Here is a 27,828-nt window from a genome sequence, read left to right on the forward strand (position 1 = left end):
TATGAATGTTTTTAGTTGCATGTATGTTATTACTTCTGCTACTATGTGTTTGATATGAATGGTTTATCTTTCATGTTTGAAAAAAAAAATTTGTTTGACAAACTTAGTAAAATTTTAGGTTAATTCTTTTGGATCCCTTGGTGGGGCATTACAACCATCCTAGTCAATCTACATAATTTTTGCATCTCATCCTGCACTTATCTAATCAAATTGGCCAATCATCTACTAATTTACTCTATAGGATTAAATAACCCATAATTTAATCCTATGTCATTCCAATCATTTTCATCACACATTACTAACTGTTCTTAGTAACCAAGCATCTTTAATTAATTGATATTATTAATTAATTGATTCATCTTTCACAAACCTTAGAAATTATTTATTTCCTAAGTCATATTTTCCACATCTAATTTCCAAATTACTAATTTCCATTTGTGTGGAATAATGAATTTTTAATTCAAATATTCTGCATAATCTTGACACAACCTTGACATCATCGTGATGCATGGGCATGGCATATCATACATTCTCCATTTATGATTGGCTAAATATGTCATATTTGATATATTTTATTCCTTATGTGTGGCTATAATAAGCTTCTATGGTCATAGATTTTTGACTACAAGTGGCATTGGGGTGTCATATGTATGTTATAGATTCCCATCTATTGTTAGTAATGTTGACTTTCACGCATCATAGGATCTTACATTTGGAATATTGTGTCATATGTGTCATAGATATCCTAAGAAATCTCATGCCAAGTAGTATATTCAAGATGGCATGTGTCCTCCCTCTCATCCAATCCTCTCCTCTTGCATGTTGGCTATAAATTGAGCCTTCTTGCTCCCATTTCCAGTCCTTGACCCTTAAGAGCCATATCCTTATAGTCTTCATCTTACATCCATTAGGCTTGAAATAAATCTTATAGTATTCTAATAGAATCATCTCATCAATAGGCTTTTTTCTTTCAATTGTGTGCAATATAGAGAATTGGAGCTACATCAAATGGAGATGAAAGAAGGACATGGGAGCGATAACAAATAGAGGGAGTTTTACTTTGTGTTGATTTCTTTGTTTTATTTGTCTTTCATGGTAGAATAGAGGGTATTAGCATATCTTTATTGAGTTTTTTGATTTTATCATAGTATGTTAGATATCAACTAGTTTTCTAGTCCTACAATTGGTGAACCCAATGTGAAGATCATGCAAACTAACTTGGGTTTCTTGTTTTTATGCTTGTAGGTGCAAGGAAGGAGTATAATGTATATCTATTCTTTCTTATCATACCTTTTTTAATTAGGGTCCCTAATAACATGACTTTTATCTTTCATTTATGTATTTCTATATCTTGTTGTTCTAGGGTGCACTCTGCTCTATCAAGGCACAATTGAGACCTTTAGGAAGTTGTTTTAGGGGAAGAGGAGGCACCATGACCCCCATTTTCTATTCAAACCTAACCAAATACACTCCAAAACCACCAAATAAACCCTTTGGGGCCTCAAGTTCACTAGGGGCACATTCTATACTATCTTAGCACACTTGGTTTGGTAGCTTTCAAATTTTTAAGTTTTGGGTCTTGTTTAGGCATCATTTCCCCACAGTTAGCATCTAGTCTCCCTATTGTACACCAAAACTACCAAGTGTGCTCTAACTAGCCCCAATTACACTAGAGGTGTAGTTATAATTGTTTGAGTGCACTTAGGGGCCTCCTAAGGTTTTTTGGCCTTCTAGGACATAGTCTCCTTTGTCAGAGCATAGTTGGTTCATAGAAAGCACCTATTCTGATCTGAATCTTCATCTAGGGTTTCAATTTCATTCTATGACCTAAATGAGATATTTTAATGTTACTGATGATCTATTTGAAGCATATGGTGCCCATTGGGAAAAGAAAAATTAATTACAAACTACTAATGCTTGTTTACAGGATGTTGTTGAAGACCCTGTGCTTGCCTAAACATTGTGTGTGGATTTATTAGATTAGATAACACTTTGTTTGGTGCACTAAAAAGAACTTTTCTTTTAAATATGGTGTCAATGTATTGTTTAGAAGCCTAGGAGTTACATGGACATATCCTCTCCACTCACCATTCATGGATCTTGGGTGCAAGAGAAATCTATGTAACTTCTTTAGAGAGGGCTTCCTTGGACCCAAGACTTACCACTTGGTTGGCCCTAGGGGATGACCTCCAAGTGGTAATAGGCCAAAGCTAGGTCAACATTCTAGCCACTATAACAAACTTGATATGGTTAATTTTGTGTCAGCAGTATTTCTATGTGATAGCTCTCCTCCAGTACCCTTGTGGTGCATTAAACCTTGGTTCTTGGGGCTGGGAGATGTTCTACAAAAGATTATTATTCACTTTCCAAATGGAATGCCCACACTAAAAACCTTGTCTTAGAGGCAAAAATCCCTTCTATCCATTGGCTAAGGGGGGTCACCCATGCCCATGAAGACATCCCACATACTCACTATCCTTAGTAGAGGCAATAGTCCCTTGGGAAGTCATGGCACTTGGGATTCAGATCTTGATAGCATCAAGAAGTGAGTGTGCTATAAAGGAGAGCTAGTAGTGCCAAGATCCTAGGTTTTTTGCTCTAGATAAGTATGATTTAACTTTGGTTCAAGTGGGAATTTAGTGGATATAATCTTAAACCCTAGGTTGTGGTGTGTCTTTTCACTTTAACAACATCTATTCTTATTTAATTATGTCTTGTGTGTGTATGTGTACAACATTAATCAAGATAAAGAAAAATTTGAAAATTTACACCTTAGATACTATTCAAACCTTGTCAAAACATTAAAACATTGTCAAAAAATTGCAAACTTTCATCCAAAACATTCAATACTTTGAAAACATGGAGACTTGTAACCTTAGGAGTGCTTGGCATGACTTTGATTCCACCTTTGTATAGCATACACTTCCATTCATCATATTACATCTTATTAGTCCTCATTTTTCATCCCTTATCATTTATAATGCATTCCTTAGGCTTCCTCTTACATCTCCTAGTTTTCACTTTCCAACCCTTAAACTTCATGTTTCATCTTCTATCTTGCATCCTTGCATACCATAGACATCATCTTACACATATTAGACCTCATTTTTAATGTACTAACCATCAATTTTAACCTTCTTTCTGATCATAACATTGTCCTCTATCAACCAAATCTTTGGAACAACAACTTGGAACCCCCATAACCCAAAATCATCCTAGTTTCATCTCAGATTACCAACTGCACTCTGAAACTACCAACTATAGTCAAACTGGTGCCAAGTGCACCAAGGGATTAGTTTGAGTACACTTTATCACCTAAAAACTTAGTTTAGACTTCTAGATAATATTTTAGTACTTAAGGAGTGTCACTAGCTACCTAGATAGGCCCCCCTTTCTCAACATGCCCTAAACTACATTCTACATCTCCTAACCTTCATTGTGCACATTTTAGGATTCATTAATTAGGTCATAAACTTCATTCTACATCTTCAATCTTGTCCTAACATCATCCCTAGCCATTTATCTTTCTGACATATCAATCAGACAATCGCCTAGTTTTGGTTCAACAAACCTTCACCCTAGTCTCCCAACTATGCCGTGAAATTACCAACTACACTCAAAATTTCCCCAAGTGCACCATAGGTGAATTTGGTCCTATTATAATGCACTTGGTACTATCATAGCACACTTGGTTACCTACATGATCATTTTGGGCCTCTAGACTACATTCTGGGACCCTAGATATGCCTCTAGATGCTTGCATAGATCATCAATCTAAACATAACCTAGAACATCATTTTTCACCCCAAACATCATTTTGCATCCAATAACCTTTGCATATTAGATATATAATGAGAATAATCATCATTATGACCCCCCTAAACATCATTTCAAAATTAAACCTTTTGAACTTAGTCAAAAATCCAAACAGAGTATGAAACCTATAGTATTTCATTATGCCAATGGATAATATTGGATCTTTACCATGGTCTTTTTGTCTCCATTTTTGTCATTTTCTTGAGTCAAAATCTATCTATGTCTTGATGGATTTGACGTATTCATTTTTATCAATTTGATCATTTCATTTTTATCTCTTTTTAGTCAAGATCCAAAGTCCATTATCATAAGGTTAATACCTTTCAATGATTTCTTCTAAGTTAAAAACCTTGCGTAAACCCTTGTCATAACATTATCATATCTTGAGTTTCCTTAAACATCATTTTGATTAACCCTAGTTGCATAATCACTCCACTTTGCATGGTCCAAAACCCTAACATTCCCTTCAAATATCAAAATCCAATCCATTTATCCAACTTATCCCTATGAGTATACCATGTGCAACATCAACACCTATGGATAAAACCCCTATTGATGCACAAAGGAAGAGTCTAAATGAAGAGTCTTATTGAAATTTCCCTAATTCCCCAAAGGAATATGTCTTATTTCCAAATCAATATGATGTCCCAAGGTGAGACATCCAACACCCATGCATATCAAAACAAAGACCCTAGCATGGTGTTCACCTCTAAAGGAAATAACAAAATTCCAAGACAACAAAAACCTCAAGTGGCACAAAGACTTAACATCTCTCACACAAAACCAAGTCAAAATCCACTCAACATATCAACAACAAAAACAACCTCAAGTAGTGCAAGGATACAATGTCCCTAACACACAACCCAATGTAAATCCACTTGACTTACATAGAATGTAGCAGAAACAATTCCAACAAACACAAGCCATGTTTGCTAAACAACAAAAGCAACTGAAACAATAGTTAAAATACTAGATATGCCTAGAGCAACAAGTTTCCTATCAAAAACACTTGTTACGACAATAACATATGTCGCAACAACCTCAATAGATACCTCTACAAAAATAATTGCAAATGTGGTCTTAGATTCAACCAACAAAGGTATCTCAATAACAACCATAACAAATGGAACAAAAACAACCACAACAAATGATACAACAACAACCTATGGTAAAAAAATCACAATCAATACCACAACAAGTACCACAACAAGTACCCTAACATGCACCATAAAAATGACTCTTTTGTCTTCAAGGTGCTAACATATCTCCACTACCTAGTGACACATCACCCAAATCTTCTGATATAGAGATGTCAAATTTGAGTAGACATAGTTCTCACAATCAGAAACCATCCACTTGTAGACACAAAAAATCAAAGAGAGGACTATCATTCAAAACCATAATGATGACTTGCTACAAAAATTCAAATAGCTATCCAAACAAGTCAAATCATTGGGAGTCTAGAAGAAATAGATCCTATACATGGAAATGGATTTATGTCCTAATCCCTTTGACAAAAGTTTATACATGCCTCCATTCCCCAAATTTTTTGAGGCATCAAGATTTGAAAAATATTGAGAAAAAGGCAGCCTGATTGGTCACATCAGAGAATTTTGTGCCTCTTGTATTAAAATTAATGATGAGCCCACCTACCTCATGAGAGTACTCCCTCATTCTCTAGGAGGGCCCACACTTGAATGATACACCAAACTTCCTAGTAAGAGGTTAATATGTGCATTGAAAACCTAGTCCTTCACCTCATGTATGAACTCAAGATCAAAAGTCCAAGCACCATTTCCAAGTTGATGAAAAAGGGGGCTAGTATTGAAGACAACTTCATCCATAACGATATTCGTAAAAAAAACAAGGAAAACACCAACACAAACTCATCTAATGACAAGGAAATTTTTTTCTCTAAAAATAAGAATGTATCCAATTATGGTATTGTGGATGCATGAACGATCAACACATCACAACCTCAACTGACTCTAAAAGATCCAAACCCTACAAATTCACAAACTCCCAATGAAACACCACCTCAACAAAAAAACCTAAGACTTCCATGCAAGACAAACCTCAAAGACATCCTTGAAACAAAGATAGGAAATTAATACCCTTGGGGATACCTCTTGAGACTACACTTCAACAATTACTCAATAATAACTTCCCAAAGTTACCCTTGATCAAAGAAAAACCATTAATTAAGGCTTCTAGGTGGGATGGCAATTTTTTTTGTGATTATCACCACACCAAAGGTCACAAGACCTCATTATCTTTCAGCTAAAACAAAAAATACAAGATATTATTGATGATGATGTAATCATAGGCAATCCATCATTACTAGCATCCAATTTTGATCATACTATTTTTAAAGATCCTTTGGGTAATCATTACAAAGGGAAAGCCTCTAGTTCAAAATCTAACTCATAGGATAATTACACATCCACTAGATATGACTACACCATCAACTATTTTAATTGGACTAATTCCTACATATCTACATTCACCTTAAAAGATGAAGATCCTCATTCTATTGTTGCCACCCATGGTACTTAGATTACCTTACTTGCAGCCCCATCTAGACCTACATCCCTAGTTAGACCTACTATCTATTCTAGACCTACAATCCCTAGTAAACCTATTAATCCTACTTCTTTAGATTATAGCCTTGTAAACTAGCTTGGAAAAGCCCTAGTGCAAATATCCATCCTGCATTTTCTGTGTGTGTCACCCAGCATTAGAAGATCCTTGACCAAGCTTTAAAAGAGTCCATAATACTAGATAGCATTGAGATTTCCTAATTCTAGGCCATAGTTGGGAATCTATCTACATTGCAACATATCACCTTTTCCCCTTGAGATATTCCTAAAGATAGACCCAACCACAATGACCCCCTTTCATCTCAAAGTCTTTATCCATAATACTAAGGTTAGATATGTGTTGATAGATGGAGGAGTGAGACTGAACATTTGTACCCTTAAAGTTTTCAATGGTTTGGGTTAATCTAAAGAATATGTAGATCCCTCTCATAGAATCACAATAATGGCCTATGATGATGGAAAATAGTTCTCCAAGGGTGTTATCATATTACCCGTCAGAGTTGGTCCAACTACTAAGAATATATTATTCTAGGTCCTAGACATCAAAATGAATTGCAACATGATACAAGGATGCCCTTGGATCCATGTTATGAAAGTGGTGCCTTCCACATACCATCAATTTCTAAAGTTTACCTATAAAAATGTGGAGGTTACCATCCTTGGTGATCCAGATTGTTTTTAGTTTTGTGCTAATCTAAGAGATGCTACTACATACTAAGTCCCAAAAAACAATGAAGCACAACCCATAGATTCTACTAAATATGTGGATCTTAAACTCCTTGGGAATGCCAAGGAAAAGATAAATATTGAAGACAAAGGGTGTGGAGAATACTTTATGCCCTGATTATTCCACATTAGGGAGTGACTACTTTCTCCTCCTAGTACTAAGGTACCCTCATGTAAGACTATGGATGTTTTGAACAATGAAAAGGCATCTGAGGACACCCAACCTAAAATCAATAATCCTTATGCACTTGACCATATCTTTTTTGACCCCAACAATACAACTTAATTTGATATCCATATATATACCTTTAACCAGAGCCCATTCCACACAAATGATGACATTCCCTCAAGTTATCCTGAACTATTGGACTGGACCAATGTGGACTACCGATCTTTGATCAATTTGACAAAGATGACATTGTTATAAATATATTGGAAGTCCATGAAGGCATTATGATTGAAGGTCATAAAGAAGAAATTATTCCTAAATTGAACACATTGGCATATTTTGGGGAGGCAAATCCATCTTCTAGTTACAAAACTAGAAACAAAGGAAAAAATAAGAAGCATAGGTCTCTTGGTAAAAATTGAAAGGTGTTATTAGATTGTGAAAAATAAAAAGCTAAGTAGCTCCCAAGGATACAAGATGAACAAGTTGATGCCATGAATATAATTGTTCTAGTGGTAAACATGCCACCCAATCTTTTGGAGCTTTGTCGATCAGCCTTCATGTGGCAAGTCATTGGTCTCAATCCTCCCAATCCTTCTTTATATCAAATTTTTTATCCCCAAATCCAACCACCTAACTTGTCCAACATCCAAAATCAAACCTCTATCCAATGAGTCTCTAAATACCTCATCATCAATGACATCCTAGACAAAGAATTCTTTGACCTAACTATCCTCATATGCCTTAATTTGTGAGAGGTAGACACTATCTTGCATATGATACACAATGGTATATCTCAAGGCTATTCTAATGGTTTGAGTTTAGCTACAAACTTGGAATGAATCCTACATAGTTATAATCCCTCATGGATCCAGAGATGACTAGCTACCAACACAAACAACATATTTCTTCTTAGTATTCATCAAAAACATTCTTCATTCTGTCTAAAAGTTCTATTTTTTTTTTAAATGGAAAAAAAATCCTTCAAAAGGAAAAACATGGGAAAAAGTCTTGAAAAAAGAAACAAAAAAGTTATGAAAAAATTAATTCCTTGATGAAAACCTAGAAAATAGGCATCTTGGCATGAAAATTCAAGTTAAGAGAGAAATTTTGTCCAAAAGTGAAAACCTAGCAGACAGGCACTTTGGGCATGTACCATGGTGAAAACATGGGAAACAAGTGCCATGTGTAATTAGTTGTTGCTCCTTCATCTATCAAGATTCCATCTATTTTTTTACCCCTTTTGTCATTCCTTGGTCACATCCTTCATATTGTATGATATCCCTAGTCCTTGATCATGGCCCACAAACTGGTTAATATCCATTTTTATCTTACCCAAGTGTCACCACTCTGTACACACTTTGTCTTTGGCATTTGTACATAATCCTTGTCTTGTCAAGGGGCATATTACCTATACAGAGCATGAGTTTGAACTTGAACCAAGGGCATCTTCCTAGGCACATGTCACCCATTAGACTTATTGCTTATCAAAATGGAGCTAACACTTGAAAATCCCATATAATCTTGAAAAAATCCTAAAAATTCAAATATGATCCTGAACAAACTCCTAAAAATTCGGACATGATCCTGAAAAAATATTTAAAATCACATAATGTCTTGAAAAAACCAACAAAAATTCATATAACATCTTAAAAAAATTCATAAGAATTATAAAATGTCCTGAAAAAATTCATAAAAATCAAATAATGTCCTGAAAAAATTGATAAAAATCATAAAATATCTTCAAAATGTTGATAAACATCATAGAATGTCCTAAAAAAACCATTAAACATCATTAAAGGTCTTGAAATAAATTGTAAAAATCATAAAATGTCCTGAAGTAATGAGTCACACAAAAACATAAAAAATCCTAAAAATCACAAAACCCACCAAAAACCTTGTAAACAGTCAATGTGGATAATCACCCCTTTTTCTTAAACACTCACACTTTCATAGATTGAATCTCAAAGCACTACACTTGAATGAAAATCACACTATATGAGCAATGTGAACCACCAATCAGTCCAACTTGTCACTATCAACCAAACCAGCAATCCAAACTATCACATTGTCAACCTATCAAACACTCTCTAAAGACCTAAAACATTGTTTAGTCAGTGATTTATTTTTTCTTTGTTTTAATTTGACCATGTTCCTATACCACTCGATGATATAAATTGATCTATAAGAGTTGTTGGGATGGTTCATGGTCATCTTTTATTTTTTATTTATTAAACATGCACCTTTGAGAGTTTGGGGCATGTGTATATGTCTTAGGAAGGAAAAGGTCATTTTCCATCTACATCATTCTTGTTTACACAAAAGGTTTTCATTTGTGTTCTATCTCTTTATGCCATGATGTGTAGCATTCCATATACCATATGAAAATAAAGCTCCATTGACATATAATGCATTTTACAAAAGAAAAAAGGACTCACCTCATAATAATTGGTCTTCATCTTATCTCCCCTTCTAAGATCCATCTCATTCATCACCACCATACTATTTTATTTTGATACACCAAAATCATCTTCATCTTGCATTCCTACATAATCATTCACTATATATCAACCTTATGTGGCTTTACACCAAGTTTGGCTTCAATTTGACCTTTTTTTGACCAATTTTGAATTTTTTTTGACAATTTTGACTAATTTTACCCATGTTTTGACCTCTTTCTATCATTTTGGGCATGCACACAAAGTTTCAGGTCATTGTGAGTCCATTGATATTGATTTTGGCTACCAGACCCTTCTAGGGCATAGTCTGCACTATCAGAGTGTAGTTGAGCTTCCCAAGTGTGTATAGAGAAAACTTGGTCATCTAAGAGCACACTTGCCATGAAAAAGTGCACCCTTTACACGTTTTGGGTGAACTTGGGGTAATTGAATCCCCCAAATTGCTCTAGGAGCTCTGATTGACCCCTATTTTGTACTCTAGAGCCCATAACTTTTGTGTTTGAACTCTAATTTGCGATTCATTTGTTGCATTGGATTTTTATCTTCACTGTGAAAGAACTAAAATATAGTTTTCATTATTTGGTCACTTTATTTAATTTGAACCCATGAAACTACTCTTGGGGCCTTGATTGACCCCCATTTTGCACTTTGGACCCCATAACTTTGGAATTTAAACTCTGATTTGTGATCCATTAGTTGCTATGGTTTTGTCTTCTCATTGTTGATAAATTTACCTATCATATACCTACCTAGTCAATTTCTCAAGGGGGAACCATATATACCACCACTACTAGGGCATACTTTTATGGCTTTTTCATCAGTTTTATTTAACACAATGCTCTAAATCACATTGTATCAAAGAGGAAAAAATATAGACTATCATAAATAGTTCACTTCCACAGTTTAATCATGTTTTCATACTAACTCATCCCATTTTCTCATTTCACTAATTTTGATCTTTTGTCCAAACTTGAATATCACTCGATCAAGTTTTGAACATGTCCTTCATCATTCATATCCCCTTCGCATCATTTGGAGATCATTTTGGAATCTCATCTGCTCAACCCAAAACCATTTCAACATCATCAAAATCATATCAAATTAAGCCAAAATCATATCAAGTCAACCCAAAATCATATCAAATCAACCCGAGATCACCCCAAATCTACCCAAAATCACCCCATCAGTCCTAATCAACCTGAATCATGTCAAACATCCCAAATCTACCATCGTTTCTCCAACCCTAAGCATTGTCATATCTCTCAATGCCTTGGAAACCTATAAAAACCTATCAAACTTATCAAATTGGACCTTAGCACTATCATGTCTCTTAGCACTAGGTGAAACTATCATTCACATCATCTGATCTTTCACATTGTTGAGTTCTTTAGTGTCAGATTATAACATCATCAATTCAATCTAATAACATTGACAATGTCAATCAATGTTATTATGATCAACCCTATCAATAAATTTTGATCCTATAGCATTTAAATTTTTAGTTAAATGTTGCATATCCTTATTCCATATCACGTGTCCTTGTCATGTTATCAATTTTAATCAATCAATCAATCAATCAATTTGATCATGGTTTTGATATATCCACCATCATCCTAGTCGATCTGCATAATCGTCACATCTCATCATGCACTTATCTAATCAAATTGGCCAATCATCGACTAATTTTCTTTGTAGGATTAAATAACCCATAATTTAATCCTATGTTATTCCAATAATTTTCATCACATATTACTATTTGTTCACACTATCCAAGCATCCTCAATTATTTAATATTATTAATTAATTGATTCATCATTCACTAATCAAGGAAATTATTAATTTCCTAAGTCATAGTTTCCACCTCTAATTTCCAAATTACTAATTTCCATTTGTGTGGAATAATGAATTTTTAATTTAAATATTCCACATAATCTTGATACAACCTTGACATCATCATGACACATGGGCATGACACATCATAGATTCTCAATTTTTAGTTGGCCAAATATGTCATATTTGATATATTGTATTCCTTACACTTGGCTATAATAAACTTCCACGGGCATAGATTATTGACTACAAGTGGCATTGGGGTGTCATATGCACATCATAGATTCCCATCCATTGTTTGACATGTTGACTTTCATGCATCATATGATCTTTTATTTGGCATCTTGTGTCATATGTGTCATAGATATCTTAACGAATCTCATGCCAAGTTGCACATTCAAGATGACATGTGTCCTTCCTCTCACTCAATCCTTTCCTCTTCTACATTGGCTATAAATTGATCCTTCTTGCTCCCATTTCTAGTCCTTGATCCTTAAGGGCCATATCCTTAGAGACCTTGTCTTATAATCCATTAGGCTTTAAATTACTATTCTAGTATTCTCATAGCATCATCTCATCAATAAGATTTTTTCTTTCAATTGTGTGCAATATAGGTAATTGGAACTACATCAAATGGACAAGAAAGAAGGGCATGGGAGATACAACTAAAAAGGGAGTTTTAATTTGTGTTGCTTTCTTTTTTTTATTTTTCTTTCATGGTAGACTAGAGGGTATTAGCATATGTTTACTAAGTTTTTTGATTTGCTCATAGTATGTTAGATATTAATCCATTTTCTAGTCCTACAATAAGGTCAATGGCTTCCCTTGAATATGAGGCATTAGAATAGGTGGATTTGAAAGATATTATTTTAGTTGATTGAGACTCTTTTCATATTCTTCATTTCACTAACATGTTACTCCTTTGTATATTTTTTTAGTATATATTTGTGCTTTTTCCTCTACTTGTGATATGAATTTTCTGATTTGTTGTAGCCTTCCTTGAAATTCTCCCATTGGACTAACATTTCAAGGTAGTTTCATGTCCATTATATATTGTACCTTTTTATGATCTACCTAAATTCTCTTTTCCAATCCAATATAGTGCAATAGCCTTATAGATGTAACCCTAAATGCACACTTCTTTGGATTGAGCCTTAGTTTGGAATTTCACATTCGCATCTAAAATTGGACTCAAATATGTCATATGTTTCTTTCTTTCCATATTTTTAACTAAGATTTAATCCATATAGTCCTCTATGGTATTATGCATATATCATGAAAGATAGTCATCATTTCATGTTGATATGTTCCTCTTGTATTTTCTTAGGCCAAAGGGAATAAAATTCCAATAGAATGTACCCTAAGAACAAGTGAAATCCATCTTCTCTTGATCTTTAGATGCTATGTTTATCTGATTGTATTTATAGGATCCATCCATTAGTGAGTACATCTCATATCTAGCAATCATATCCACTATCATGAACAAATTACATCTCTGAAGTTTGTGCACACCCTTATTGATTTGTTGGGTTAAGAAATAGGCACAATTTTGGAGATCCACTCACCATAGTAAATGGCTCTAATAAATCCTACCTTTAGAAACTTCTTTTAATCATCTTTAATTAGTAATGCTGCATGAGGAAACATCTTTCTTAGCTTTTTTTCATAGGTTTCATTCCACGTGCAATAGATAGATGGTGCATGATTAGATTAGGGTCAAGACTAGACATATCAAAACATGTCCATGAAAAATTGATTTTCTTTTCCTATAAGAATGTTATACAATCTTTCTTTTCTTTCTTTGATAGGGTTTGAACTAAGTGTATAATTTTGTGGATTCTCCTTTGGTCCCACATTCACTAGCCATGTTGATTCTATCAACACTGAACCTAAATCTTGGAAGTGACTCAAGATAATATCAAATATTCCATCTTCATGTGCCTCAATGAGGTTTTCACCTTTAGATACATATTTTTTCTTTACTATTTTTAACTCTAACACCACCGCAATGTGCTTTTCACATCAATCTTTTTCTTATTCATTTTTAGACTAAGATGTTAGAAATTTTTCAGTGCTCCCCTCAGGATTCGTGACAAGGGCTTAACTACCTCCTATGTAGTATAAGTTCAGTGGTTATATTAGGCATTAATAGATCAATATTTTGGTGCAATGGAAACCTCACTCTAACAAGTGGTATCAGAGCTTCATCATAGGTTTGAATCCTCAAACACTTGAGTAACACTAAGGGCGAGACTGTTAGAAATTTTTTGAATGCTCTCCTTGGATTTGTGACAAGGGCTTAACCATCTCCTATGTACTATAAATTGAGTGTTTGTATCAAGCATTGAAAAATCAGTATTTTGGTGCAATGGCAACCTGACTCCAACAAAAGATACATGATATCCACCTCTACAATGTTGACATTAGATTTTCTAGTAGAAGACATTATAAGATTAATGATGTTAAGGTAATGGACTAGAGAATAATCATTCTAGAACATAGGGACTTCAATGGATGTTGTATGAAAGTTCCATTCAATAAGATTTAGATGTATGAGGGAAAGAAGATTTAAAGTGTGTTCACACTAACCTCACAAAAGTGTGGACTAACAAGTTGATCCTAAATTGATCTCATACACAAGTGCATTCAATTCACTATGTAATGCCCCACCAAGGGATCCAAAGAATTAACCTAGAATTTCACTAAGTTTGGTAACATTTTTTTTTTCTTTTAAAATTACATGAAAGTAAATACCACATATAACTTATTCACAATCACGGAAGCAATAGCAAAGTCCATCTAGAGAGTAAACATAACATGCATAACAGATTACATTCTTTAAGATCCCTTAACGTTGAATTTCATACATGAATCCATCTAGTACAACAACCACATGAAATAATAATGATAAGTCCAATGTTCATACATTACATTTCCAAATGCTCAATCATCCACTATACATGTCACAGGGTATGAAGGCTTAAAAGAATATACACATGTGAAATAAGGTACATCATCCTATTCTAATCCATGATACATCAAAGTAAAGATAAGCACATGATTCACATGATACATCATCATAAAAGTCATATACATCCATCATAAAGATCAAACAAAATAAACTAAGTGCATGGTTCCTCCCAACCGTTAATAGCATCATTAGACCATTGTGGGCCCTAGCCATCCCTCCGTGTGTAACATCCCAAATCATCGAAGAGATCATCGGCATTAACATAGTAGGAATGTCACTCCTAATAAATACAACATCATATGTAGAAGGTAATCTAACATGCAAATATAAGCATAGGATAACATCATCTAACATATGCTAATTATCAATGATAGGATACATATCCACCATCATGAAGGACGCATCAGCCACGATGTCTCAATGAATCTCAAATGATAAGAGTGGAAAATACACTACCACCCGACTGCGTGGTACCTAAGTGGTCCACTCTCACCATGCTGAGGAGATAATCTTAAGTCCCAAACAGGCTATCAAAATCACATAGCATAAGTCTCTAAAGTCTAGGAATCCTAAAAGTATACCAACTCAAAGGTTCCAATCACAAAATAGACATCTACTTCCCAGAGGCAAACAATGACATGTAGGAACCTACTATGCAAGCGGGAAAGTGTCATCACATTTATCTTGTACAAGTTACCCTGGCAGTTAGCTAAACTCCACGGGTCCATACAGATCTCGTGTGGCCACTAGTATCATTTCATACTGACAAGGCATACTACGGAATGCAAGGTCGCAACCATGCATTCTCTCTACTCCCATCCTAGCCTATACAAGCACTCAAGACATGGGAGAGAACCAAAACTCTTATCTTTTTAGGTTCATTCAGTTAGTATTAAGTGTGAATGTTATCACTTATTAATCCAACTTACATTGAGTTACCCCGACAGCCTCTTAGGGCCCCGGCCCCCATTGGAAGCCACTTCCCGACACTACATGCAGATATCCTACCCTAATGCTCATGGTATCATAATCATAAAGAAAGTCCATAAAATCATCAAATATCCATAATAAGAATCATCAAATATCCATGATAAAATCACCAAATATGCATAAAAGCATCAAATCTCCATGAGCAACATCCATAGAAAATCATGACTACAACAACTCTCTATTGGCAACTGAAGTATCACTGATAATCAAAGTATCCATTGGTTCTTAATAACCAAAATATATCTCAAAATAGATCACCATATCCATTGGTTCTCAACAAGAAACCAAGAATATCTCAAAAACATACTGATTGAAGACTCCAAAATGGTTGAGTCATACATGTCACAACTTGACATCATCAAGAATAAATCCACATATCAGTCCCATCATGGCGACTAGAATATAACCAAGGATAACTGATCAATGACCAAGAATAATGGTTAAGTCAAGGGTCTCAAACATAAGATTCTCAACTTTAACAAACAGTAATCACAACCAATACATAGAGCATTCCATCACATAATCATGGTTGGGTTTATAAAGATCGAGAAATAAAACATCATCATGACATCACAATCACATAACCCCCAAGCCTCTGGTAGACATCCTATACTGGTCAACACTAGTCAACCCAAAATCCCAAAACATTAGCATAAGGAATACACAATGTAAACACATGTTTCGGTTTCGCTAAGTTTCAAATTTAAATTCAAATGCCAAATTTCAGTTTATGTTTCCAAGTTTAGAGAAAGAATTTAAAGGAACATTTTGTACATTTTTCCCATGTACTATTTTTGGATGGATTAAAAGTTTTCCCCTAAACTCCAATTTCCAATTATAATATTTTAAAAACGTTCCCCACCAACTTTAATTTTCATATACTATACATATTTTATAATCTGAAACTATTAATTAAATCTTAATAGTTAAAATTATAAAATTACAAAACTATTCATAATTATAAAAGATGAATTCTTAAATCTTTTATCAAACAATTTTAAATCTTTTAATAACATATTTACATATATATATATATATATATATATATATATATATATATATATATATATATATATATATATATATATATATATATATATATATATATATATTTATATATATATATATTTAAATATATATATACATACATATATAATATATAAATATTTATTATCGCATTTTATAAAAATCGAATATTATTAATTTCAAATTATATCATATAACAATAAAAATTGAATAACAATCTTTCTTTTTAACAAAGCCGAATTATACATGCCGTCGACTGTCACCGAAGTGACATCTGCCACAGGTACCCTGTTGACGTAGGTACCCTGCGACTGTTACTGTTGTGGGTATGCTGCGTAGCAGGTACCTCGCGATCCATTCAGAGCACGGGTACGGGGGTGCAATTTCGCCCCCACCCAAATGTAATTATATATATATATATATATATATATATATATATTTTAAACAATCGCTGCGCGATATTACATTTGCGAAAAATGTTTATTAAAACGTTTTCGCCCACAATAAGATATCCGACTTTTAACACATATGAATATATATATATATATATATATATATATATATAAAGGTATATGTATATATATATATATATATATATATAATATACAGAATCACAGTATATATATATATATAAATGATAATTTATGAATACAAGCTTTCATTTTCAGAATTTCTCTATGAAACTTGGTTTTCAAAATTTCTAATAATTAATTCTAATGGGTTTGTCTATGAATTGAAACCCTAGCCCCGTGTCATTTTCAGATCTAAGCATATAGAATCCTCAAATAAATTTTAATTACCCAAATTGAAAATGCATAATGAAGACATATGGAAGACACGAAGAAGACAGGGAAAGCAGGATGCGGAAATAGCATTAGTGAAATCACAAGAATCTACCCGGACTCTGATGCTATATCGCTCTCCCACAGAACAAGCTCCTTTCTATAGAATTATCGAGTCCTCCAATGCTCCAATTGTTCTCCACGCTATCCAGACTATTTCTAAGCTTCTAGGAATGCCTAAATATAAAGAGCTTCTCAGGAAACCTCTAGAATGCTTCTAGAAACAGCTGGAAGGTGTCACCCACTAAGCATGGGTCTTTTCCAACCTTTTTGATGAGCCATAGGGTTCTAGACACCATGTGCTCAATTGATGCACTAACCCCCTTGTTGTTGACACATGAAAAATGGAGAACTGCGTTAATTCCCAAGCAAGCTTATAACTCCGATTACTTTTTAAATAATTTCCATTTAAATATTTATAACTCCCATTTTAATTTGATAACTTTTATTTTAATTTTTATAACTTTTATTATTATTATTTGTTTATTAATTTATTAGTATTTTATAATTATTATTTATTTTAATTTTCTAATTTTCTTTTTATTTAATTCTTTTCTCTCAATTAATTCTCCTTGAATTAATTATAATCAAAATATTAAAGATCAAGATATTTAATTTTCTTAAATAATTAATTTATTAATTAAATCTATTTTTTGAGATTTAATTAATAGAAAATTCACTGTAGACCTTCAAGATAAAATATGAAAACCCATCATAGGACAATTCATACAAAATCAGTCTAAAGGATTAAAAATCATGAAATATGTCATCCGACACATTCAGTGGGTACTCAACTTTGATACTTGTCCTAACTCACTAGGAAAAATGGTTTTAGGGTTTGGGATTTGGACTTGAGAGTTTATCTCCCTTCTCTTATCATTGAGATAGTATAATAGAGTATGCTCATCCTGGCAATTCAGGGAAGTCGATACCCGGTACCTGCAACCTGCAGAAAAACCATGCACTAAACAGGCAATGGCAGGAAGTGGTGCATCATGTAGATCCCGACTAAGCAGGTGACTACGACTCCCTTCCTTAACCACATCAAAAATGCCATACAATAAGAAAACACGCACACCATACACATGCAAGTATGGGGTAAGTATCCATAATAAAACACATGTGATAATAAACCATCTAACTAATCATCAGCAGTAACTGAAAATAATATAATGATCATCATACATACATGAAACGTAAAGTCTAAATGATCTCATCATATAACAACTGAATCCATACATAATGTTTGATAGTCTCAAAACAATACCACTAATCCATCAACATAATACTAGTCCATCAAAGTCTGATAACAACAATGACCATGTTATAGTACTCTATTTCAATGGGTTCTACCATAAGAATCACATTATAGTACACGAAATTTACCTTAGCATTATTCTTGGATTTGGATCCTTCTCCTACCACATACTTGGAAAAAAATTCTATGAATGCCTTATGATCAAAGTTTGCATTATGTCCATCTACCACCACATCTCTAGATTCTATGAGATCATGCTATGTGTGAATTTTATGCAATTTTTGGTTTTATGTCCTTTATTTCAATGGAAATCACGACAATCATTTTCTTTCCACCATGGTAGATTCACTTCAAGGTCATAGGGTTTTGAGTTATCTCGTAAGATTGTGTTGTTGTTTTGTAATAGGTTTTTAAAAATCACTTCAAGAGGTTCTCCTAGAGCACAAATTAAGGTTTAGGTCTAGGAATCCATGGTTATCTTTGAATGTGTTTCCAGTAGCTTCGGAGTTTGATGTACTTATCTTAGCAACCTTGCTAGCATGTATGTTACTTTTCAAGTTGAATATAATTTTAGTTTCCTTGGGATTTATAGTGTCTACCCCTCCATCATTTACAACACCATGGTTCTTGTTCCAATACTTTCTCTTGTCTTTCTTAGAGTTAGATATGTGTTTAGTCTCTTTATGGCGCATCAACTCTCCCTTCTTGACCATAAAGTATTCTATTCATACATTTTTTTGGATCATGTCATTAAATGAAGATTGTCCTTATAATTTTAGTTTATAACCTAGTTTAGGTACAAGGTTGTCAGAGAGGATGTCTAGTCTCTCATTCTCAGGGATCTTTCAAAAATACTTAGAATTCAGTTGCCTCCATCTCTAAAGGAAGTATAGGAGAGATTCTCTAGTTATCTATTTAATGTTACAAAGATCCTTGATAGTAACTAGATACTGAATGTTGTAGGCATACTATTGTAAAAATATTTTTTCTATTTCATAAATTTTTTTAATTCTAGTTATCCTTGAAATCCATTCCATAGCTTATCCACCTAGCTTTGTGGAAATAATCTCATAAAATAAGATTGATTGTGGATGAATTCCATATATAGTGCACCAAACTCTTTTAGATGATCTTGGGGATCATATGTACCCAAGTAATTGTCAAATTTAGGCATCTCCACTACTTTAGGAAAATGAGGCATGTACATGTCTTTCTCAAAAGGAAATGGATAAATGACATCTAATGATAATTTCATAGTAGTTTTATTGTTCGCTTTCATCAGTAGTTCCATTTGTGTTTGCATAGTTTGCATTTGTTTACGTATAAGATACATAGGAGTTTCTTTTTCCCTCATGAAAAGTGTCTCAACATAAATTTTTTTAGGTTGGTTATCTCCTTCAATAGCAAGTTCAAGGAAGTACTTTTCCTTTTCTTCTTTCATCAATAATTTCACCATTTTGTGGATTTTTTTGCTATTATGACATTTTAAATAATGTTGAGACGCTTTTTTTAGTTTAATTTTTAATTTTAATATAATCCAAATGACTTGAATTTAATTAATATTTTCTTTGACATTTTTTAGGTGTATACAGTTCTTTAACCAACCACCATCATTTTTAGCTTGTTTACACATTTTTTCTTTTTCTCTTAATTTAGCCCTTATTGCATTCTCTATCTTACAAACATAAAATATAAGACTTGAATCAATTTTTTTGTTTATATTGTAAATGTTCTTTCTAATCATTTTAATTTATTTTCATGCACAAATCAATTCTTCCTCATAATCTATTTGGCAACCTATAAAAACATGATTCTTTCCTTTAAGAAATTCAACTTCAACTCGTGTATCAACTAGTTCCTCTTTCAAATCTACAAAACCTTTTAGGTTTAACATTATTTTTAATTGTGTTTATAAGGAAAGCTTCATTATACTAATTCATTATACCATTTAGAGTATATAAATTTCCTTATGTTTTGATACTTACTAATATTTCCCTTCAAGATATATTAGATATTTAACAATCCAATGAACTAAAAGTAACCATAAGAATATTCTTATATATTTTTACTACATTTAAGAAATTGTGAACCATTCCTTATATTCCTAGAATTTGCTCTTGTCACCTATTATGTAATGAGAATAACCACTATGCAAATTCCACATTTCTTATAACTGTGAAAAATAAACTACATGAGAAGTCATTACAACTTTATTTGGTTTCTAAACAAGCCTTTTTTAACAAATTAATGAGGTTTATCAGTATTAGCTTCTTTAAAAAACTTTCCCATATGACCCAAATTGCCACATTTAAAGTATTTAAGTTTGTTCAGAAAATGATACAAGTTTCCATTTTAAAGACTAATATTTCTTCTAGGTGTTACTTTATACTTAATATCCATGTGTCCTAAATTTTTTAGTTAATACAATATCAAAAGAATCAAGAGTTAGTTTTACCATCTTTAGCCTACTTGGATTATTTTTTCTATTAAGATAGTTTAAACATTTACAAGTATAACTAAGAGTCTGAGAAAAAGAACAGATAAGATTACACCCCTAATTACATATACAATTACAAAAAATTTGGGGGGTGAAAAAAAAAAACCTAAAAGATCAGAGTACTGTTAGCTTTTACCATTACATAGATTGATTACAACTTTTCTATATATTTATTTATCAAAACAAAAAACAAGCTGATGGAACAAACTAACTCCAACCATCATTTTGGTTGTCAATATCTAGTTGTGCCCCTCAAACTTCATTAGGATTCTAGATCCCATCAACAATAGCCTCCTCTTGACTGGTTACATTGAGTCCTTGCAACACATTACATACATTGTTCAACTCTGCTACCTTAGAGGGAGCTAGGAAACTCTGGTAATTAGCAATATAGTTTTCTGAATGCACATTATCATTATTAATCAGCAAATTGCCTTCTCGCATAAGTAGCATGAAATCACTTCTAGAAATATGAAGTACTAAAGCAACTTGAGAAATAATATGAAAATGGATGAGTTTAAAATTAACCTCAATAAGTACCCTTCTCTCTTCTTGAAAAATTTCTTTGTTCCTATCCTTCCAAAGAGTCCATAAAATCTTAGTAGAAAGAGAAAACCAAAAAGTGTTAAGTTTAGAATCAAATTTCTCTACATAACCAACAAGAATTTCACTCCAAGAGACATTACAAGCACAATTCCAAACACAAGAGGAACCAAGAAAAATAGACCACAACTTACTGGCATAAACACAATCAAAAAATAAATGCTCAAAAGATTCAATCACATTACACAAATTGTAAGACACTAGGTATAAACCAATAGAAGAAAGAATTTGACCCACAGCTAACTTCTTTATCAACAACAACCATTTAAAACAAAGCTTTTTAGGCTCATCTTTACCCTTTTAAAAGAAATAAAAAAGGAAAGAGCACTCAGAGAATGGATTAATTTGCCCCCAGAACTGGATCACTCTAGCAATGAGAGAAGAATCATTCTTCATACACAAGTATAACCCTTTGTTAGTAGTGTCTTTCAATAGGACACCATCAACCCACTTAGTTTTATCAAGAAAGACCTTTGAGTCAATAATATCACAAGGGTTGTTAAATTTTATCACTTTCTTACAGAAAGTGAAAGTCTTTTTTTGTGAATCAGGGATAATAAATCTACCCTTTATCTCCTCCCACACCCCTAACCTCCCACCTATCAAGATATCGTAAATCAATGAAATCCCCTTCAAATTCCAAGCCTTGGAAAAATAGCTCTAAGTAAGGGCCAAAGCTTTATTATTATATGAAAGCCCCCACCAAATGGATCTATCCCTCATAAGGAAATAAGGAGGTGCTCCTGTAGCTTCTTCATCCTGTATATACTTCCTCACCTAAATCCAAGCCTTCCAAAAGGTTTGAAATTTTTTTGACCCAAATAGCTTCATCTTAAATTCTCCTAAAATAATGTCAATTACTAGAACATCCTTCCAATTCTTACCTTTCCTAATGATAGATTTCAAAAGGTTATTCCTTATAAGATTTTTCCATGGCTCATCACCCAATAATGCTTTCAACACCCATTTGGATGCAAGAGCCAACCCTTGGGCTTTAATATCCTTCAACCCCAAACCTCTCTGACTTCTTACATGACAACACCATTCCCACTTAACACAATGCCTCTTCTTTTTCCCTTTACCATATGACCAAAGAAAATCTCACAAAATTATTTCTAGCATGTTCACATGAGAGTTAAGAAACATACAGGCCGAAGCAAAGAAAATATGATGAGAAGAAATAACTTTTTGCACCACTTGCAATTTATTAGCAAAAGATAAGGAATGGGTCTACCATTTCAAGTTCTTTTTATTAATTTTTCCATAGACCCAATCCCACATCTTATTAATATTAGGCTCATCTGAGAAGGTGATACCCAAGTACCTAACAATCTGATTAGGTCCAGACCAGTGCCAACCCTTACTGACCAAAAAAATCTAGAGGATCAAAAGACCATCCCAACACATTGGATTTAGAGGGGTGAAATCCTAGACCTAGAGGCCATACAAAAGAAATTGATCCTTTTATAAGCATTCTCAAAATTCTCCTCTGAAAGCCCTAGGAACAAAGAAGTATCATCTACAAACTAAGCACTGAGCAACACCTCCCTATTAGACAAGGAGATGCCTTTCAATGGAGGACCCAACTCCTTAGCCCTTAGAATGTAAAACAAAGCATCTTTAGTAATAAAAAACAACAAAGGGGTAATTGGGCAGCCTTGCCTAATGGACCTCTCCAACACAATAGGTTTTGACAAGCACCCATTCATATCTATAATCGTACTGGCATCCTTAAAAAGAAAATTAATCCATTTTTAGTAAGATTTTGGAAAGGAAAATCCTTTAAGCATAACTGTTACAAATCTCCACTCAATCCTATCATAGGCTTTCTCAAAATCTAACAAAATCATAGCTACATCTTGTCCATCATTCTTAGTCCAATTCACAGCCTCCCAACTAGTGATCAAATTATCTAGGGTATACCTTGAATAAAACCAATTTGTGTCCATGACACAATCTTATTTAGCAATAAAGAAATTCTTCTAGCAAGGACTTTAGCAAGAATTTTATAAGATAGATTTAGTAGAGTAACGGGTCTCCAATTTTTAACTAGAGACTTATCCCCTACTTTAGGAAAAATCTTAATAACACCTTTATTAATAGAGCCCCTTAATGACCCCTTCTTGAAGGCTTCTTCATACACAACCAAAAGCTCATGGAAAATCCAACTTTTATTTATCTTATAAAACTTAGCAGGGAAGCCATCCAAGCTAGGAGACTTTCCATTAGGAAAGGAGTCAATAGTAACTTCAATTTCACCCACCGAGATCTCCTTACTAAGATTAATCTGCTCCACTTCTGAAATTTTAAGAGGAATGAGTTTAAAGAAATCTTCCATCAGTGTTCTACTTTCTAGAGTCATCTCTGAAGAGAATAAGCTACTATATAAAATATAGAAAGCATGCTGAACTTCCTTAGGGTCATTTGAAATTCTATTCCCAACTAGAATATCATTAATAAGTTATCTTTTGTGCTTGGCTTCAATAATGTTTAAAAAGTACCCCAATCCTTTATCCCCTTCATTAATCCAATTCATCCTAGCTCTAATCCTCTACCCTTGAATCTTGTACCTCTGAATGCAACTCAAATGACGTTGAATACTAGCCATTTGAAAATTCTAATTCCTTACTCTACCTAATTTCTTGTAACTCTTTTTCTACCTGAATCAACTTATTCTGCCATAAAGATTCACCTTGATTCCTGTTCATGGCTAACTTCTTACCAATTACTTGCAGAAGATTTTTCCAAGTCTCCACTTTCAAGTTCCAAAGATCAATAGGATCAAGCAAAGGGTTACTAATATTAAGAATCTCAGTAACCATAACTATGGCCTCAACATTATCCGGATCCTCAAGAAGAGAGGAATTGAGCTAGAAAGAATAGCGAGTCCACTTAGTTACTGGAGAATTCCTCAAAGCATCTATCCTACAGCAAGTATATATAGGTGAACGATCCGAGAGAAGATCAACAACAACTTGGATAGGAGCATTAATATTTTGATGCAGGAAAGAAATAGAAGAACTTTCCCCATACACCCGATCCAATCTACAATACACCCTATGCCTACCCGAATGATTATTGCACTAGGTAAACCAAATGTCTTGAAAATTGCCATGCATATTCCCCATGGGATCCACCAAATTAAACTTTCTTTTGAATTTACACCAAAAAAACATTTCATTACCTTTACAACAATCAGGAAAACCTCTAGCCTTATCAATTCAATGTTTTACCATGTTAAAATCCCCCATAACTACCCATAAAATCTTTGGCAAGTGCACATAACACCACTCCCATATCTTTTATTTTTCTCTATGATTATTTGAAGCATACACATTACAAACAAAAACAAAAAAATTTCACCTTGTTTACTAACAACCCAAATTACCCTCTAACACTTGGAGCATACATGGCTAATGATGATGGGCCACACCACCCGTACCAACTCACAACCAAAAATGCAACAATATGGAGATAGAGAGATGAAAAAATTGCTTCATAAAGCATCCATTAATACTTGAAATTCATTAGAAGAGATTACATTTGAAGATCTTACAATTCAAGAACTTCTATTTCTCCAACTTCCATTAGAAGAGCTTCCATTTCTTGAACTTCCTTACAAATGATAATAGGCCTTTCTTAAATAGGCACTTACCACCCAAGGCATGATTTATCCACAACATTCTAGAATCTCCACAACCTTCTACAATATCTACAACCTTCTAGAATTTCCACCTAAATACAACTAAGCACCACTATGTGGCCCAATTAGAAAATTACATTTCTTTTGTGGATCACAACAAATATTAAATGCATGATGCCACCTACACACCTCAATTAATGGAATAACAACTATTTTTATTATTTTTCTATTTACGCCACCTATGCATCTTGAAAATAGAAATTCCTCTTTTCTCCTTTTTCCCTTATTTTATTTTTAAATTATTTTTCCTTCTATTTTCGTCACTTTCTCTCTCCTCCACAATTTTTTTTTTTTCTAATAATTTAATTTTCCCATGCAAGATGCTCCTGCATCAGACTCCCTTGGTAGATAGAAAAGTGTGTCTCACACTTTGATGTCAAAAGAAAGATATAGAACCATTTTCATCTTCACCACAAGCTTCCACCTCAATAGAGACAAGAAAACCAACATGCAAATCTTCCACATTTTTTTTCTGCTGATGCATGATGCTCCTGCATCCGAATAGAAGCTCTTCAAGAAAAGCTCTTCAAGTAGAAGCTCTTCGGATGTAATTTCTTGTAGAAGCTCTTAGTGAGAAATCTCTCTTATATTGTAAGAATTTGGAGTTTTTCCATTTGGAGAATATTCTAATGAATTTCAAGTATTAATGGAAGTATTATGAAGCAATTTTGTCATCTCTCTATCTCCATATTATTGCATTTTTGGTTGTGAGTTGGTACGGGTGGTGTGGCCCATCATCATGCATCAGCTAACAATATAACTTTCCCATTTCAGGTGAATAAGCACAGCCACCCCTCCCTTCCATCTCTCATGATTGGGGTGGAAGCCTATAGCCTTGTCCCAAAGGAACTTCAACATAGAATAGGCTTGAAATCCAACCATCTTAATCTCTTGTAAACAAATAATATCCTTATCCTTCAACTTATTGCACCACCTTCTAACTATATACTTCCTATCAAGAATTTCTAATCCTCAAACATTCCAACTATGGATATGTATCATCATGATAATTTAGAGGGAGTTTTGGAACTCTTGCAAAGCTTATTAAAACAATCAAGAATATTTCTCCTTCCTCTATCTAAAGGACTAGAGCTTCTCTCTATAGTCTTCCTTTTCTTTCTACTAACCTCTGTAAACTGCCCCTCCCAATTAGAAACAACCAAGGCTAAAGAACCAAGTGAGGAAGTAGGAACCAAAGATATAGAAAGCACCTGCTTATTACCTTGTTTAATTTTAACAACCCTCTCTTTAATGGATATGAGGGCTAATTGCTAGGCATTTAGAGCGGGTTGAACATTGCTAATAGTTTGAGGGGATTCAGACTAAACTCTTGACAAGGAGGAGGCTATAGGTGTAGGAATAATATTCGAGGCACCACCATTAGCTGGAACCACATTAAAATTTTCTAAAAAAAGAGGATTTTCCAATGACAAAAAACTATTACTCATGGGAATATCAATAGTATTAAGAGCTAGAGGCTGCAAAGCTGAGGTGGTAAGGGGATCCCCCGTCTACAAAATACCACTTTCCATAACATGAATATTAGACCCCTCATCTTTATTCAGGATTTTTTTTGTATTCTTAATACCTGTGACTGGTAAACAAGAATTTTTCTCATTATTAACCAAATTAGATTTTTCTTTATGAGAAGGTTGAAGTGTTGGGCAATCCTTTTTGGTATGCCAATTAAGTCTACAATGAAAACATGCATTTAAATTCCCCATGAGGGCAATCTCCCAAAAAAACCTTTCTCCCTCAAATTCTAATGAAATATTATTAGGAAAACCCACTTCCGGAGCCAGAGCCAAAAGAACTCTAGCATTAAGGTGAGGCAATGTCATCCTGGACTACTCAACTTGTACCACTAATCCTAACAGTTCAAGAATTTGTAGGATGAATGGTCAAAATTTCACATTCAAATTCTTAATTTCCACCCAATTTGGTGGAGTCCTAGCAACAACCTTATCAAAATCACCTTTTGGAGACCATGGGTAGACCCTAAACATAGACCTACCAACATTCCAGAATCTTTTTTCCAAAACTCTTTCTTGCATGTTGTGATTTTTCAAAAAAATAACAAACAAACTCTTTTATACCATTCTACAATATGTCACGTAAATGCCAAGGCTTTTTCCCCATATAGCCGCTAGCCAATCATCAAAAAACTTCCTAGCAAGAAAAGCCTCTTTATCCAAACAAAAGAAAAAAATTGCAATGCTCTTCAACCTAGACCTTTCATTCAAAATTGTAGACACCATGTCCTCGTTGGGGGAAAGAGAAAGAACCTTAGGGCCAAGAGAAGGATACGTACCATTCTCTCCTTTGCTTCGACCAATGG

Source organism: Cupressus sempervirens, chromosome 1, assembly GCF_028749045.1.
Source record: "Cupressus sempervirens isolate cs-2001-9-10 chromosome 1, ASM2874904v1, whole genome shotgun sequence".
Lineage (NCBI taxonomy): Eukaryota > Viridiplantae > Streptophyta > Pinopsida > Cupressales > Cupressaceae > Cupressus > Cupressus sempervirens.